We start from the raw sequence: 18,263 nt of genomic DNA, 5'->3' as shown, positions 1-18,263 counted from the left end.
TATTGTGTAAACCAGATGCAACGTTAATGTTGGGAAATGTGTGAAAATGTTCCACTGTATTAAACCAAACTAGAACAAAGCGTTATCTCAGGTGCGGACCAACAGGAAGTGGTATTTTCTTTATCCTGACTGCCATGACTCGCCCCTCCCCCACCTGTTTCCCAGCTCGTGTGATGCAGCTGTAATCACCATTGTAAACCTGGTGTCATTGTGAGGACACGTATAATTAAAAGAGGATTAGCATTGGCCGGGCCCAGATGCCTTCTGCATGTAATTAACATTCAGACAATGTGGCGGCAACGCAGAGGAAACACCTGTGTTTGTGGGCGCGTCCTGAGTGTGACGGCGCGGCGTCTCGGTGTGTGTGACGGCGTTTCTGAGTGTGTGTGTGTGTGGGAGGGATTAACCCGCTCACAGGCCAGCCAGTCATGCAACACACACACACATTTAATGCTGTTTAAACACAAATCATCTGCATGGGGACTGTATCGCTGCTCTGAGGGATTTTACCATTCAGTAATAATATCCGACCCAAAAAGATAAAGTGAAAGTTCTATTAAAAATAAACGAATTATTTTTATCTTTATTTCTTTAAAACATTGCATCCATTGTCTGTCAATCAATCGACTTTATCATTTAGCATTTCAGCAATAATGCAGTTCAAATTTATTAAAACTATTCAGGATTGTTTCTGGTCTCAATCTAAACAAGCCAAACTTTAAATCTGACAAGTGGATTTATGATGATTTTCATGCATCATAAAATCACTTTGCTTCAGCCTGGCCTTAATAAAACTTAAACTACAAATGATGTAACTGTTTTTAAAATATGTGATAAATATTGATCAATAAATTTACTTCTCCAAGAGATTTGAATTTACTTTTGTTTTCTTAAATATTGTGACTTCACTGTTGCTCGGTGAAACTTTAAAACAGTTTGTGAAGCTGAGATAATCTGGATGAATTTCCATTTTCTGTTCGGGTGAATCAGAAAATGAAGTGAAGCTCAAAGCTCCCTGCAGTCAGGCGGTTCTGGACCCGTTTCCAGGACGATGGTCGACCCGAAGTCTGGAAGAGAAGATCACAGTTTCTCTTCCTGGGCTGTTTGACATTAAAAGGATGATTAACCTCTGAGGTTCATCCTCCATCATGGAACGTCAGGCGGCTGCATCCTGACTGGAAGATTCTTTTTGCATAACCAGAGTCTCTGACTGTGTGGGTGCAGAGCCACAGAAACAACTGTGTGCAGAATGAATGCCGCTGGGGTCACTAAGCATTACCCCGACCAGCATGAGATGAGGTCACAGAGAAAGGTCGCCGTGGAGACGTGAGAGTGTCTCGCTGCTGACCTGCAGGCCATTAGCTGAAGGCTTAGCATCGTCATCCTGCTGCTAAGTTTTAGCACTTCTTCTGTCAGAACCAGGTTTTTACTAACATGACAGCGGTTCTGGTTCTGCAGCTTAAAACCCCAAAGCATTTTAAAACAACAACAAAAAAAACAAACAAACTGGGGCTGAATTAATCAGAAATATTTCGATTAATAATTCCTGCTGCACAATGAAAGATCTGAGCTTCTGGGTTGAATTGTTCAACATAACTTTATATGTAAATCGGCTAATCACTTAAATTCAGCCTGGCCTTAAAATGAAACTACAACATGATAAAACCGTATCTGTAACTGGTTTTAAAATATGAAATTTAACAAAACTAAAAATTATTTAATGCGCAAAACGTTTTCAAACAAATACTATTAAAGTTCCCTGCTGTAAATGTTTTATGCAACCTAAATATTCGACTAATTTTTCTCTATCAGGCTCATTTTGAAAACAATTACTTATTTATTTTTCTCCCTCCAGGGGGTCTTTTGTGGCTCTAGTGTCCCTTATATGAAAGTAGGCCGACAGGAAAGAGGGGAAGACATGCGGCAAATGTCGCTGGGTCCGGGAGTCGAACCCGCGACGGCAGCATCGAGGACTCAAGGCCTCCAAACGTGGGTCGCGCTGTCCCACACACTACTCCACCACGGCACGCCCTTGAAAACAATATTTAAACGATAATTTGATAAGGTGAGCGCCAGTGCAAATGTCATCCTGCCTAGACCAATCAAAATGCTTGAAAGAATTTGGCACTAATAAATCTGATCAGAAAACATAAAGCCAAACAGAGAACGCTAAATGCTAGCTTACATAGCATTAGCTACTAGCGGTAGCACCGTTTTCTTCTGCATTCAGTGACAAAATAAGAATTTATAGCAAAATCACCATATTTTAAAATTTTAATTGAATTTTCGTAAAGATGATTTAGTCACAATGAAGCTGTAATTATCTCATCCTCTATAAACAAATTAACAAAAATCTAAAAAACTAAATGAGCTTCATTTCTTTGGGTTTCCACACTGAAACATTTTTCTGTAATCAGGTTAAATGAGTTCAGTTTATAGTTTCAGGATTTTAAAAAGGTTTTTTACATATTTGGTTGGTTGTTGCTGCTACACTTAAAAACTGAAGCTGGTCGAGTTGAAAGCTTTAAATTCTTTTGATGTTTAGAGATCCAGAAACTCTGGTTTTCATACATTTTTAACTAGCTAACCCTCAAATGAAAAAACTAAATGAATGCAACATTTGCCTTATTTTTCTTTCTGTTTCTTGTGATCAGATTTACTCAGAATGAATCCTACATGTCTCAGGCTTTCAAGTGCCACAGTTACAAATGTTTTAAATTAGCCGTTTTTCTGAGTGTTTGTGCTTTCAGGCCAGATGTTCAGAGCTTTTCAGAAACCTAAGTCATCTATTAGGAGCTGAAGGTTTTCAGCGTTGAAGCCGAAGCTGCTGGCTGTCCCGTCCTGTTTGGTGGCGCTGAGTGCCGCGCGGCGCGGCCCGCTCTGAGAGCACTCAGGGCCAAATCACTCAGGACTCATAAAGAGCAAACCTGCAGCTCAAACGGCGACAGCGCGAGTCGAGCAAACAGATAAATGGACGTCTGGGTCACACCTGTGTTTGGAGTCCAACACTGAAAACTCTCCTTTTATAACACTGACAGGCATTCGACTCATAACGCACCGGAGGAATGGATGTTTATTCACATTTTAAAGCTTCATATTCAGATTAATATTTCCTGCTTAATATATTGAGTTTGGCGCATGTGTTTGTTTGAAAACTGTAAACAACATGAAAACTTTCCCCACTGACAGATATAAAGAAAACAAGACAGAAAAAATTTTAAAAATGTTGGTCCTGGGCATGCCGTGGTGGCGTAGCGGTTGGCGCGACCCGTATTTGGAGGCCTTGAGTCCTCGACGCGGCCGTCGCGGGTTCGACTCCCGGACCCGACGACATTTGCCGCATGTCTTCCCCCCTCTCCTGTCAGCCTGCTGTCATATAAGGGACACTAGAGCCACAAAAGACCCTGGAGGGGTAAAAAAAAATAAATAAAATGTTGGTCCTTTTCTAAAAGTTGCAGAAAAACCAGCAAGTTTGTTTTTTATGTCAGATTATCAGCTGTGACTGCAGAATCTAATGATATTATGAATAAACATGAACTGAGCGTTTTTTACATCACTTCTGTTTCTATTCCTGAAACGTTTGTCCTTCCAGACACAAACAGAAGAAAAGAGCGGAGAGAGGAAGAGGAGGAAAAGGAGGAAGAGGGAGACGTTTCCCCGCCAGCTGTCAGTCGGAGAGGAAGACAAACATTTCATCTCCTCAGTCTGGAAGCGAAAACCTTAAATCAGCAACAAAAACAGAAACATTTTCAGCATCAAATTTTCACTAAAGGACCAAAAGCAGGAAGTGAATTATTCATTTGTATTTTTATGCATTTCTAACATTGTATAAACTAAGTTTTAGTGGTAAAGAAATCAACAGAATAATTAATTAGTAAAATATTCATTAGCTGCTGCCCTAACAGAGGAAATTAAAGGGAAATTCGGAGTGAAGAGCATTTTCCTGATATGAGGAGGATTTTCCGCCTCACTCAGACCCAGTCTGCCTCTGAAGGAATAATATCTGCTGACAAAAACATTATGAAGACCCTGAGTGTGAAATGAAAAAAAAAAAACAGCTGATGTTATTTTCTTTCATTCTGTGCTTTTGGTTTCTGCAGCAGCCAGCAAACTTATTGATTACATTATGTAGAAAAAGTGTAAGAAAGCAAGCGGTGGCGGCGAGGCGGGGCTGCATGAGGACGTTACCCTGACTCCATGGCTCCAATCTATTTCAATTGGACATGGCTGCACACACACACGCCTCACCATGCACTGATGGAATGCATTCAGATTTGATGCACACACACAGAGAAAGGTAGAAAAACCCCGATGTGGTGCATGTGACGAGGCCTGCAGCAGACAGCAGCTGTTTACTGCTGTCAGGAGGAATAACGGAGAGGAATCTGAAACTGTAACCCATATGGTTCCTCCAGCTCCAGACGCAGCGTTACATGAACTTAGTTATGAGATGACAGATCATTGTTGATGCTGACAAGCTGCATAACAGTCAGAGGCTCAAAATTAGACTCAGATTTCAGCTTTGAGACAAATTAAAGGCGAGGAGGATGACAGCCACGTTTATCGACTTTTTCCCTCACATTATGGTGCGTCACTTTTAACAAGAAAATATTAATATACATTACAAGCAACAAGAGTGACGGTAAAAAGAGGGAAAAGTTGGAGAAAGAACGGAGTGATGGTCGGCTGCTGAACAGAGAGAGAGAGCATTACCGACATGCAACACAATCTGCTAAACTAAAACAACCAGGAGACAAAAACCAAACCAAACTAACTAGAAATGAGCTGCACTCATCAAATCGTTCATCAACGACTCAGTTTTACAGTAAATACTAACAATCAGGAGGAAAGTGGACGTTAAATATTAGCTTAAAATGATAAAATGGGCTTTATTTAAATGTCACTTTAAGCATCAAAATGCTGCACAGAGTAAACAAAGAGCAGCAACCTGATAATATCCATCCATCCATCCATTTTCTGTTCACCCTTGTCCCTAATGGGGTCGGGAGGGTTGCTGGTGCCTATCTCCAGCTACGTTCCGGGCGGGAGGCGGGGTTCACCCTGGACAGGTCGCCAGTCTGTCGCAGGGCAACACAGAGACATACAGGACAAACAACCATGCACACACACACTCACACCTAGGGAGAATTTAGAGAAACCAATTGACCTGACAGTCATGTTTTTGGACTGTGGGAGGAAGCCGGAGTACCCGGAGAGAACCCACGCATGCACAGGGAGAACATGCAAACTCCATGCAGAAAGACCCCGGCCGGGAATCGAACCCAGGACCTTCTTGCTGCAAGGCAACAGTGCTACCAACTGCGCCACTGTGCAGCCCCAACCTGATAATATAATAAACTAATATTACACTGCAAAAAGTCTCATTTCAAAACCAAGAAAAGTACAAAAATAGGAGAAATATTATTAAATATTAAGGGAAATTATCTGCCAACAGAACCAGAAAATCAGGATTGTCAAATCTTTCCAAAAATAACTAAAAATATCAAATTATTGTATTTTCACTTATAACAAAATAATTTTGACTTAAACACGTAAAATATATACAACATTTTTCAGAATATGTAGAAAAATATTCTTAAAGAAAATGCTGCTTGTCTTGTTCAGCATTATATTTCTTAAAACCAGCAGATTTACCAAAAACTAGCAGAAATAAATAAGTTTATGTTTCCTGTTGTTTCAGTTCTGTTTTAATTACCTGAAATGTTTCAATTTAAAGTTTATTTCTATTTTGTGCTTGAAATGAAAAATCTGTAATTTAAAAAATAAGTTATATACCAGATTCTCCTCACCATCCATCAAATAGAAAACTTTTGAATAATTTGAATAAATCAATCAGTATGATTGATTAGATTGAATTTACTCAACATGTTTTGTGAATTGGTGCAAAATAAATAAACTAACTGGTCAACATGCATCTGGTTCCTTTGGAAAGTTTGTAAAACACACCGGTCTCAGTGCCAGAACCTTCGGCCCAATCAAACACCCACACACACCCTCATAAGGAATGAAATGAATCAGACGGCGGCTGATGGAGAGCGGTGCTGACACCAGCTGTCAGGCGACATCAGCCCCGAGAAGATCGCCGTGACAACCACGACACGGACCCCTCCGAGAGATTATCGTCAGCGCTGGTGCTTCATAACCACACACACACCCCCACGCCCACACACACACACACACACACACACACACACACACACACACCTGCAGCTACACACAACTTCCACAACTAACAGAAAGGACTGAACTCTGATACCAAATACCAACTACAGCCTGGTTCTGATGGGTTTTGTTGGTTCTGTTGGGTTCTGCTGGGTTCTGTTGGGTTCTGATGGGTTTTGTTGGTTCTGTTGGGTTCTGCTGGGTTCTGTTGGGTTCTCTGGTCTTCATGATGCAGTTTTTTTTCTCCAGTTAGATTAAACTACACTCAGCTGGACTCTTGGTTCTGATTGGTTAAATAATTCATTTAGAGTTCTGAGAATGCAGGTTTCAGGCTTTTATTGTGAAAAAACCGGTACAAGCCTGGTAACTTTACCTTCTACTTCTGCACCATCGTGTTGGTCTGTCACATAATATCTCAAACGACAAGAGTTTGTAGTTGTGATAAAAGTTTTATTCTTTGATATTTTTGTGTCTCTTTACTCCTCAGTCGTTTCAATTTGAAGCTGATACATTTAATTTTGTTTATTATCTTCATAACTGTTTCTCTGTCTCAAGCCTCTACAGACATGGCAGATTTTTCTGTTTTCATAATGAATCTGGATGAATTTGATCCCAAACTTCAGCAGCCCTTCCTGCACCGACAAGCTGCCCAGCAGATCCCAGTGGGACTCCTGGTTTCCAGCAGCCGTTTGTACAGCAAAGGGTGTGAAGTGAGAGTGAACTGCAGCGTCTGAGTCCTCGTGTCTTTGGGGAGGAAAGAGAAAGAGGAGGCAGAGAGTCTCCTCTGGAGATAACACTCGGAGACTTAATCCTCTTGATGAAGCCGGAACCCCAGTGCTCTGTTTATCTGCCATTCAAAGGCTCCAAACGGGCCGGATGGGACATGGAAAGCAGATTAGGTTGCTCCTGTCTAGACGCCACACACATACAAACTGTAATACCCACTCACACGGTGACAAATGTTGACAAGGCAGATGACAAAGTATGGCTGAAAATACCCAATTTAAAGGTGGAGCAGTTTCATGAATTCTGAATGAGGCGGCCGGTTCTTAAACACACAGCTTGCTCAAATGATCCAAAACCAATAAAAGCTGCAAAACAGGAAAAAACAAAGCCTGCAGTGACGGTTCTGGTCCAACATCCCCATCAGCATTCATCAACCTCTGGCTCAACCGCAGGTGTTTCAGCAGCACCAGTTTTACCTGAAAAACTGATGCAGAGTTTAACAAGAGTTCATACAGATTATGACCTCTAACTAATTTTTTATCTGAGAAATATAGAATAGAATAGAATTCAAACATCAAGGTACCTTCTTGGAACATCAATGTCACTACAATGGACAGTAATATCACTAACGGGGTCAATAAGACCATGAATACGGCCATTAAAGTCATTAATAGGGCAGTTCTGAACAGAAGAAGCCTTTTAGATGAGAGGTGAATATCTTGTAGAAACCAGAGGTCCAGTTCTGCACCGCAGCACTAATTCATCTTCTGTTAAAGGAACTATGGAGATAAAGCCACAGAATAAAGCAGTGAGGTCGATTTCTGCTCCAGTTTGTTACTCTGAGGCACCAAATCATTTAGTATGAGTCACTATGCAGGTTGTATGAAACATGGAAACAGCTGAAAATCTCACTGTTCTCCACCTGATCAGAGTTTACGGATGTTAGTCAAAACGTGGTTTAAAGGACACCGTCATCACTAACTCTACACAACCTTCTGTAGTTTATTAAAAGCTGTTTGGGTCAAACAGGCCAAAAACTACCAACAATCAATCAGAAGCTGCAGTCACTCCTTCATTTGGCTCACACACAGAGGAAAATAAAAACAAATTGAGTCTGGAGCTAATTATCATGGTTATGTATTTCTAAGAAACGGTGGTATCTGAATGTTTGTACCATCTTTGGGCACATAAAAGGTAAAAAATATGGAAAAATAAAGAATTTTTACCGAATAAGAGAAACGCTGATAAAGTGGAAGATCTCTCTCAACTCTAGTCCATATTTCAGTTTTTAATTTGCTTAATTCACTTAAAAAAATGTGTTACATCAGTAGGTAATGCACTAATATTACATCAAATCTTATAAATTTTCTTTCCAACAGCATTTTAAAGTCTCCTTTTGTATTTTCCTCCCATTTCCTGTCGTCACATGGTTTCCTGAGCTCCCAGTAGAACAGCTAAAACTCGAACGTAAACATTTCAATCTGTCACCACATTTTTAATTGCAGGATTTTCAATATCATTGCAATGTTGATGTTCTGTTATAAAAAGACACTGGCTTATTTTTACAAGCATACCTGCATGTTAAAGAGAAATGAAAAACATAATAAGCATCAGTCATCGCTGCAGCTGGGTGAATGCTGCGGTTAATTTATATATTTGTATCAAGTGGCATTCATTCACTCTCAATAACAGTCATAAATGTTTATTTTAAGGTGGATATTTGGTGCATTTTATTTTATACTGACCCTGATTCTGAACCTCAGAGAGAAAAATGTGAGTTAATTTGACAATTTGTGTCAATCAGAAGTTTTCCTGACATCAGGAGGCTTTATGTTACTTTCTTTAACATCAAATTATATAAATGTTATTCCATCGGACAAGGTGGAATATCGTCTTCCATCTTTATCCTGGTTCTAAGGCTTGTTGTGGTAAACTTGTGTTCAGGAGTATATGTAACAAAATAACTGCATAAAATTTCACCACCTTTAAAATAACTTATCAAATTCAACAGAAGTCCAGCTAATTGGTGTTTAATGAGAATAAAACATTTAAGGATTAATTTTAAAGGCGTTGTATAGATGCATCTGCTTTTTGAAAGAATCAGGAAATTCAGTAATAAAAGTCTGGATGTTTCTGATAGTTTTATTGATTATAGACTCATTTTCTCTGAGATAAAGTGAATTAAATTAACGGCAAGCCCTGGTGTGTTTTTGTTTATACAAGAACGTCTCAAAATATTCAAACAATTTGTTTTTTTGTCACATCAGATTTTCCAAAATTGAACTTTTCCAAAACATTCTAATTTGGGGTTTTCATTATATGTAAATATTGGAAATATTTGTAATATAAGGAAAAAAATGATTTTGTTTTTATAGCTAACAGAGTAAAATCTGAATGCCTTCTAAGTCAGACATGAGTTTACAATATAAAACCAGCCTTGAAATTTTTAATAATTTGATGTCTTTAGCTTAAAACACACCCTAAAATACCCTTACTTATATTGTATAAATCCTAAACGCAGAGTTTTATCTTCTGCCTCTTAAATTATACATATTCTTCCCTCACCGTCCGTTTTGTGTTTTGAAAGATGCATCAGCTCTCCAGCCTCGCCTCGTTAGCCTTTAGCTGATAGCATGGCAGGAACGACAAGGACGAAAAAAGACTAAAGCTTTTTATGCTGGAGCTAATTGCTTTTAATAAAGCGACATTTAAAAACTTCACTGTGCAAGAAGTATTCAACACTTTCTATCATCCTTGACTAAAGTGCTGAATTACATAAAGTGGAGGTCTGCAGCGTTAAAACAATCTGGAGGTAGACTGACATCACTGCAGAATCACAGCAGTGCATTTATGCACCCTTGAAGTCCGGTGGATATGAATACTGTCTGATATTATTTGGCCATCAGTGAAAAAGTCATTTCTTGAATTGAAATTTCATCAAATCGTTTTCACGACTATTTACAGAAACACATTGGAGCCAAATTCCACCATTTGCTCCGAGTTCAGAGTCCATTCTGTCAGTAAATGAAGGCGACGTGTCCATTACTGCAGCTTCTCTGCTGAATGAGCGCCGTATGTTTTCACTGTCAGAGCAGAGAGCAGCTACTGTCTGCATGAACACACACTGCAGCTGCTAGAGGCCAGAAGACCACAGTGTCTATGTTTCTGTGCATGTATGAACGTTTGAGCATTTGAGGCATCTGCGTGATAAATGGACTGATATCTGATCTGGCTGAGCTTACAACCTCTAATTAGTTTTCAATTGATGGCATTAAAGATTCCCAATCCTGATTATGTGGTAAACAGAGCAGCGATCTGAAAGCCCTCGACCTCCGATTCATCTGACGCAGATCATCTTCACCTGTCACCTTCAAACATATTAAATGAACACATGAATGTGTCGTGGTTCTCACACGTAAAGGTGCAGGCAGGTCTGACATCACGGCCAAATGTGAGAAAGTTGGTGCAGCTTTAAGTCTGTTGTAAACGATTATTTTAGCATTCTAGTAATTACAATTATGATTAATCGAGTAATCAAATAACAGAAGTGATGAAGTAAAATATTGGAAAATACTGCCATAACAGCAATATTAATATCAGATATCATCATCAGCCCAAATTTACATGTTGGTGTATCCTTAATTACTTTCCTGTAGCTTAAAATATTAACCTGTACCAATAATAACTCACGTTTTAAGTTAACATGGTACTTATAAAACATGTCTATGCTCCAGTTTTTAGTTTAAGTATTCATCTTAAGTCTTTTTTTTTTTATCCCTCCAGGTTGTCTTTTTGTGGGCTCTAGAGTCCCTTTTTACAAAGTAGGCAGACAGGAAAGGGGGAAGGAGAGGAGGGAAGACATGCGGCAAACGTTGCCGGGTCCGGGAGTCGAACCCACGACATTGAGGACTTGAGGCCTCCAAATGTGGGTCGCGCTAACCGCTACGCCACGCCCCATCTTAAGTCATTTTAAATGATAATCTATCTCTTTTCCTGGACATTTATGGCTTTCGTTTCAGGATTTGGCTCCATCAACACATACAGAAAATTTTACAGAGTTTTTGAAAAAATAATTGGTTCCCACGATACAGAGGGAACAGATCATTTCAGACAGCTCAAATATTTAGTTTCCTCCAGGTAACTTTGGCAAATAAAGAGCAAATGTTCCCAAATCTACAGGATTTGTTGTCCATGATGAGAATTTTAGTGGTTGGAGGAGTGACCATTACCCAGAATGCCCTGCACCCAACAGAAGAAGTTCTAGCATTTATGTTAAAAACCACAAACAATTTCTCTATTATTCTGAGATGCATGGGAATGTAGTTCTTCTCCTTTCAAAAGAACAAAAATGCTTTTAGAAACCATGAGACGTGGATTAACCAATCATCCTGCAGTTTGTGTTGCTCCGTCATACCATCACTAACAACTATCCTAGGGAAACTGAAAATATTTGGTCTTTATTGGCCAAAGTTAGTTCCTGGTTGTTGGTGCAGCAACAGGTTGCTGAAAGGGTTTGGCTGGTTTTAGAAACAGCAGCTGGAAATGTTGCAGTTTTGGTTCCCGTCAGAGTCGATCAGGAGGGAAAACAGCCTAAAAGTTGAGAGAGAAGCCGTTCCTGCCTTCCTTTAACAACACAAAACGTTAAGTTGTAATGAGCCGATACTAATATCAGGTTTTCAGATCACAGCTGCTAAAATCCACCAATACTTTATATCTACTCTAACAACACTTATAACTTCCTATTTTAATAGATCAAAAACACTTTACTGTGCATTAATGTCCGCAGTGGAAACAGTCTTACTCATCAAGATAAAATTTACCATCTTCGTTATCTCTGCTCTTGGGGGTTCAGCCAATCAGCACCGAGGAAAATGAACGTCTCTTTAGATTTTGATTTGCCTTCTGTAGGATTTTATTATTACACCAAACTAACATGGAAGAATAATTAGAAAGTTCAGCGGCGCTGAAGCTGTTATTACATCGTCCACAGCTATAGAAATAAAATTACACCTCCTGCTTCCTGTTCTCTTTGTTCACATAACGTCTCCCTGATCAACTGGGGAAAAGTTATTTTTAAAGAAGTTGAGCTTTTCCTTTCTGATTACATGCGACAGTATTCCTACACTGAAGACTGCAGCAACACCCCAAGACAGCATCTCAACAGACTGCATGACGTTAGACAATTAACTGTGCCACTGGTTTGGAAGTAAATACTCGAATTCAACCAAAATGCTCTGAGTGATGATATTTCAGTGCAATGCAAAAGTGAGTGGTGGAGTTAATTAAAGTTGAAATGGGAGGAAGCTCTGCAACAATAGACACATTTAGAGAAATGTCTGTAAGTATGTTTGGCAATTTGAGACATTTTGAAAGGAAATTTTACGGAGGTTTGAGAAAAGGGAACAGAGGATTTAATTAAAGCTTTCTGGAAACTCAAACTGTGAATTTAGGGGTTGATGGCCAAGGTCGCTTCAGAGGAGTAAAAATAAATTACACCACCCTGTTGATATAGAGCACTGTGCAAACCGTTCTGTTGATGCGAAATATGAACGGCTTCCTGTTTAGCCACGAGCATCCCGACCCAAAATGCTCCAAACAACGAGAGTTAATGGGGATAAAAACTAGTTTTAAGAGAAATAGCCTCCAGATTCAACGTGCAACACTTAAGAAAAGTAAAAGCTAACATCAACCAAGAGACTGTTGTTCTTGACAAAAAACGATGTCAAAGAAAGAAGCTCCGGAGCTCAGCAGAGATGATAACTTTTGAAAAGTTTCTAACATAGGGCTGAACAACTATGGGATGAAAACCAAAACAATACAGATTAAAAACAAATAAAAGACCAAAAAAAGCAATAAGACTATAGGTTTAAAATTAATAGGCATAAGAGAGTAAACATGATGCCTCCCTGATGTGACACGAAGAAAAAAGCTCGTATTTGGAACCATCAGCAGACCTTTCTAAAATCTGTGCTTGGTAAAGCAGAAAGCAGCGTTACATTAGTCCATGTGTGAATAATTATGACCTCTGCAGTTCGAGTGATAAAACTGTTATAATTTTAGCGATGTTCCTAAGATAATAAGTCAGACCTTACTGCAGTTACCGTTTTAAATGAGACCCAAAGTTCTTCACTCTGAATTTTACTGTGCTGTCAGTGAAACTTCGGAAATAAAAGAGTAAAATATGAAGGAATCTTTATTTCATTAAATCACCATTTTAACAATGATTTTTTTGTGCAGTGCTTACATTTTAATCAACTTTCCATTCGTAATTTTTGTTTTAATAATTTTTTTGCACCTATACTCCTTCACTTTTACACTGAACTCCCAAACAGATGATGCAGCTCCTCACCTCCATCCTGTTGAAAACAAATACCTGCACTCCTGACCTCTGACCTCTCCGATCTAAGATAACCTACCAAATGTGATTTTGAGTCAACAAAGCTCATAAATCCAGAGCCTCTTTATATGTGAGACAGCAGTTCGGTACCGTCCACATCTGCTCAGGTCTGACTGGTTTTGGTCCGAATCGGTTCACAGAACATTTTGGAAGCAGAAGCCAGACGAGCTGCTCCGCCGTTTCTTCCTTAGCGGGACGGCAGTGTTTGCTTGGTTGGTTGTTAGCGACACACAGACTGTCAGGCATATGCACTCAGCTTTCATCCCTCAGTCTCCGTCTGGGATTAGTCATGAGCAGCCAGGCTGTTCAACAAATCTGACAATCAAGCATGTGCGCCCCACCTACACCAGTGCTTACATGCCACTGACTACTGAGACCAAAAAACTAAACTTCACACGAAAACACATCTCCAACCTCTCAGACGACGAGAAAGGGTCGGAGACTGAGATAATAATATTTAAAATGCTTCCTAATATGAATGTCTTAAGATCAACCCGTCTAATAAACCGTAGAGTTGAACTAACAGACTGTAGCTCCCAGTGATGGGCGAAGCGCCGCAGGCCGTTTGCTCGGCGCTGCAGCAAGGAGCCGCAGGCGACCAGAGCATCTGCTGATTGTCTTAAAGCCGAGCATCCATCAGACAAAAGACGGTTTGAAGCCTGAGAGTCCAAATTCCTCCCCACCTGAAAGATGCAGGAGAGCAAAAGGAACCTGAACAGAACCTGGAAACAGATGAAGTGAAAATAAAAATAATCTGGGAAGAAAAAAATCGATTTTACCCCCAGAAACACAGAATATTAAAGTGTTTTTTTAAGTATTGGAGGTTTGTGGGACTTTTCTGAGGTCAGGCTTTTGATATTTTACTCATATAAAACATGTTCCTCATATTTTCTTCTTAGATAATATTAGACTGCTCAGCTGTTTTAGGGCCTCCTGTCACTTTAAATCCAAATAATCTGCTGCTGGCCACGCCCCCAACTCTACGTTAACACATGAAAATGGCTGCTAATAGATGCGCAATTATACAAACGAACATCTTTGAGAAGCAGTAGTGGAGCCTTCTGCACAACCAACAAGAATGCAGTAAGTGATTTCTGGATGGTAAGTTGACAACAAAACATTTGTGATTTCCAGCAGCCATTGTACAAAATGAAAACCAGCTGACCAAACATGCTGGAGCTCTGCTGGAGTTACTAGGTGGCAAACTGGGCTTCACTGGGGTTGCTAGGTAACGGCGCAGTGCCCACCAAATGTGGCCACATTTTCCAGACACTAAAAACAATCCACTCTAAATGGCCTAGTTAAAATCCAGACCTACAAAAACCTGATTTAGGTCACATCTAAGCACTAGTCTGTCCGTCACATATAACCTCAATAATAAACAGCAGATTGTAACTGTAATCCAATATAATCTGGACAAGTTCAGAGGGCATGAAAACCTTTGCAAAGCTCCTGTTGTCATGTTCTGACAGTGATAATAGTGAGCAGATCAGCAAACGGACAGAGGGAGGAGAAGAAGAAGAATAAACAAGCAGCCTGCGAGGAGCGAAGGGATGAGGGAATGCTGATGTGTTTGAGAGGTGGAGGGCCAGCGTTATTAGAGGTCATCCCTGTGGATTACAGAGCCAGAGTTCAGCGCTCAGCGGTGCCAGGCAATTTACCTCCATGAAAAATAGATGCAGCGCAGGAATGAAGTGACACATGCACTTACAGAGGGAAACGGACCAGAGGCCCAACAGATGTAAAAACCCCGAGAACGGCCTGGGAGACGGAGCTGCCTGAGCCGGAGGAGGACAACGTGTGCTGCATCTTACGCAGCCTGCTGCACGAACGCAAAACTCAACAACAACCTGCTGCATCCAAAAACACAACCAGATCCACGCAGAAGAGCTTCAGCAGAAACCAAACCTCCCTTCTTCAAAGAACCTCTCAATCCAAAGGCACAAATCTCAGAAAACAGAGAAAAATCAGTCATTTTTGTGTAATCTTCTGTGTTTGGGTCAGATTTCTGCTCAGGCACAGCGGAGGGCACACTTCAGTTAACCTGCTAATCAGCTAACACCATCACTTTAGCATTTTTCTTAAATTTGAAAACGTTTAGCACACTTAGCTTCCACTAAGTTAATTTGTCCAGATTAATTCTAAAGCACCAATTTACTTGTTTTTTTTAACTTTCAGTTGAATTAATTAATAAAGTTTTGATGTTTTGACTTCAGAATTCTTCAAGTAGTTAGATGTTCATATCCATGCTCTTATTTTGAAGTAGGAAGACTGTTCCGTTTCCTCAGTTTCTCCCTAATAACTTTATTTCAAACAAACATAGAGGAACAAATCAAAACATACAGCAGAGAACAATTTAGAAATAGAACTAATATCTTGAGGAATTGAAAAGTGAACTTTAATGTTGGGTAGGTATAATCTGAATTGAAGTTAATGCTTTAGCATTAGCGTAGCTAACTTCTAAGCTAGCGGTGTCCACCACTGCCCAGGTGGACATGAAGACTGAAATAAAAACGGGTCGCTAGCGGTTCTTGTTCCGGCTGTTTGGGACAAACGTCTGTTTCTCTATAAGCTCAAACTCTGTAAAGTGTTACAGGCGATTAAGACCCATTCTATCAGCAGAATAAAGTACTAACTTTAAATAAATGAAAATAAAAGCAGCTTTTCATTGAAGGTGTTTCTAGGCGGCTGTGATTAGATTCTTTTAGGGGAGATTCACACCTCATGGCCCTAATTTACCAAATCCACCGCATATCTCAGGCCTCGGAGGCAGAGCAGAGGACCAGGGCTGAAATAATCTCTCTGCACCTTGAAAAAGCTTTTAGGTTCCAGCTGCTTTGGCTTAATGTGCTTAAATGTCAGCAGAAAGCTTTTATTTCAGGGATGGAGGAGAACCTGATGGTTGGAGGCACCTTTTAGAGCGCTGCGAGGCACAAAAAGAAAAATAAATCCAAGCCTTCCTTCTGCAACTCAAATGTTGTGTAGATCAACAGGTAACCCGCCTGGAGGACGGAGACTCGGACCGCCGGCCGCTCAGGCACGTCTGCAGAGCACGGCTTCATTCAGCGGAGCGTGGATCTCTCTCTAAGCTGGATGTGCTGCTACCTCCTCAGCTAATTTGATTCATGCTGCCATATTCTGACTGGTGGTGATTCTGTACCACCCACATAAGGACATTATTTTCCTCCTGGGAGACTGTGAGCTTCTGCAGCTCGACAGCTCCAGACTCTACCCTCTGTCACAAACTGTCAGAGCGCCGCAGGGCACAAAACAATCTGATAATGTATTCTTCCAAATCCAACACTGATTCCAACTTGGCTCTGTGCTTCTAACCACCCAATTTGCCATCAGTTAATGAATGAATAAAGAATCACAACTGGGCCCTTATGTGAAGCGTGAGTGTGGCTGACCAGAGGGCTGGCGGAGGGGCCGGCTCTGCCTCCTGCTTTGTTGACAGAAGATAATTTGGTTTTGACAGCAGATGCTGCCTGTCCTCTCCTGTGCCCCTATTAGAGGCAGAGAGGTATCAGCGCTGACAAGCAGGGGAATGTGGAAAAGCTCCCTGAACACAGCCCATTCTCTGGCTCCTCTTCTCCATTCACCAACCCAGCAGGCATCGGCACAATGGACACACACACACACCACACACACACTGCCATGTTTTTACGTTTGAGTTTCTGTCTCCACAACAAACAGATGAGAATGATATGAAGCAATCTGAGGAGAGAAACAGAGAACTCACATTTTCCCCACAAACCTCTAGGAAACAGTTGCATTCAATCAAACTCATTTTAATTATTTACAGATTTGTTCTGGTTATCTGAGGAAATGTGACCTCAGTGAACAGGTTAGGTAGGTCTCTGGCCTACACAAAACATGCTCATTAGATTTTCTTCAACAGACAATCAGAGTTTAGGGCTTCCTGTCCCTTTAAATCCAAATAAGCTGCTGCTGGCCACGCCCCCTAACTCAGGGTTTTGCACTCACACATGAAAAGGTCTGCAAAAACACACGTACATCTTAGATAAGCAAATGTGGAGCCTCCTGCACAACCAACAAGAATGATGCAGCAGTGGTTTCTGGATGGTGAGTCAACAACAAAACACTTATCTTTTCCAGCAGCAGTTTTCCTTCCACTAAACATTCCCAGAAGCCAGAATGACCATATCATTACATAGAGCATATCTATGTAATGACTCTATGATGTGAGCTCCTGGTGGTTTTCTGCTCTGTGTGCTGCTGTATGCTGCCTCCCACTCCCACCAGTTTAGCTTCCTCCTCCCAGTGCCTTCACCAGCAGGCCTGACATTTACTGGTTCAGACCTGGAACAAGCGTCTTCACGTCTTCACACAGTGAAGGAGGAGCACACACACATCCGGAGCCGGAGCCCCTCGGGAGAACTGGCTCCCAGATCCTTTCTGCCTCCTTTTAAATATTTCATCCTCCAGCCAGGAGGGGGGGGGGGGGGCGGTGATGTTTTACTGAAGCAGCCGTCATGGCGGAAGCATCGAGTTACGCAGCATCGCTTATGAACGCCAGCCAATCAAGAGTCTGGAGCTCAAACAGACACCAGTTTAGCTTACAGAGCTCAGTCCCTGCTGGTTTACTTTCCTCTTCTTAATGTCAACTTCTGACATGCATGTTTTACTTTGCTGTTTTTCTATGCTGCTTCACAGCAGGGAGCGTTTTTCTTTCTTTTTCTTTTTTTAAAAGACGTGTGCAGACATCAGAGCAGAAACATGAAGCTAACCCCCAGGCTGCTGGGATAAAGGACATACATCATCCAAAGACATCGGAGAAAGACAAGAGCTGCAACAATTAATCAGATTAATTATGAAAACAACTAACTTTATAATTGATTAATTGTTAATAGGAGTATACAGACTCTAAAAATCCTCTACCCAGAACTCAAGAGGCAGTTTTAGTTTCACCTGGTTCAAATTCTGTAATAAAAAT

At 40.7% G+C, this 18,263-nt stretch overlaps 1 protein-coding gene across 1 annotated transcript in view; it reads right to left on the bottom strand.

Annotated features, from left to right (window-relative positions):
* celf2 (cugbp, Elav-like family member 2) overlaps positions 1 to 18,263 on the bottom strand; it is a 285,915-nt gene that overhangs the window by 240,741 nt on the left and 26,911 nt on the right. The gene's annotated exons all lie outside the window — the stretch shown is intronic.

The sequence above is a fragment of the Xiphophorus couchianus genome, chromosome 17 (assembly GCF_001444195.1).
Source record: "Xiphophorus couchianus chromosome 17, X_couchianus-1.0, whole genome shotgun sequence".
Taxonomy (NCBI): domain Eukaryota; kingdom Metazoa; phylum Chordata; class Actinopteri; order Cyprinodontiformes; family Poeciliidae; genus Xiphophorus; species Xiphophorus couchianus.
This window is presented reverse-complemented; position numbering and strand designations above follow the sequence as displayed.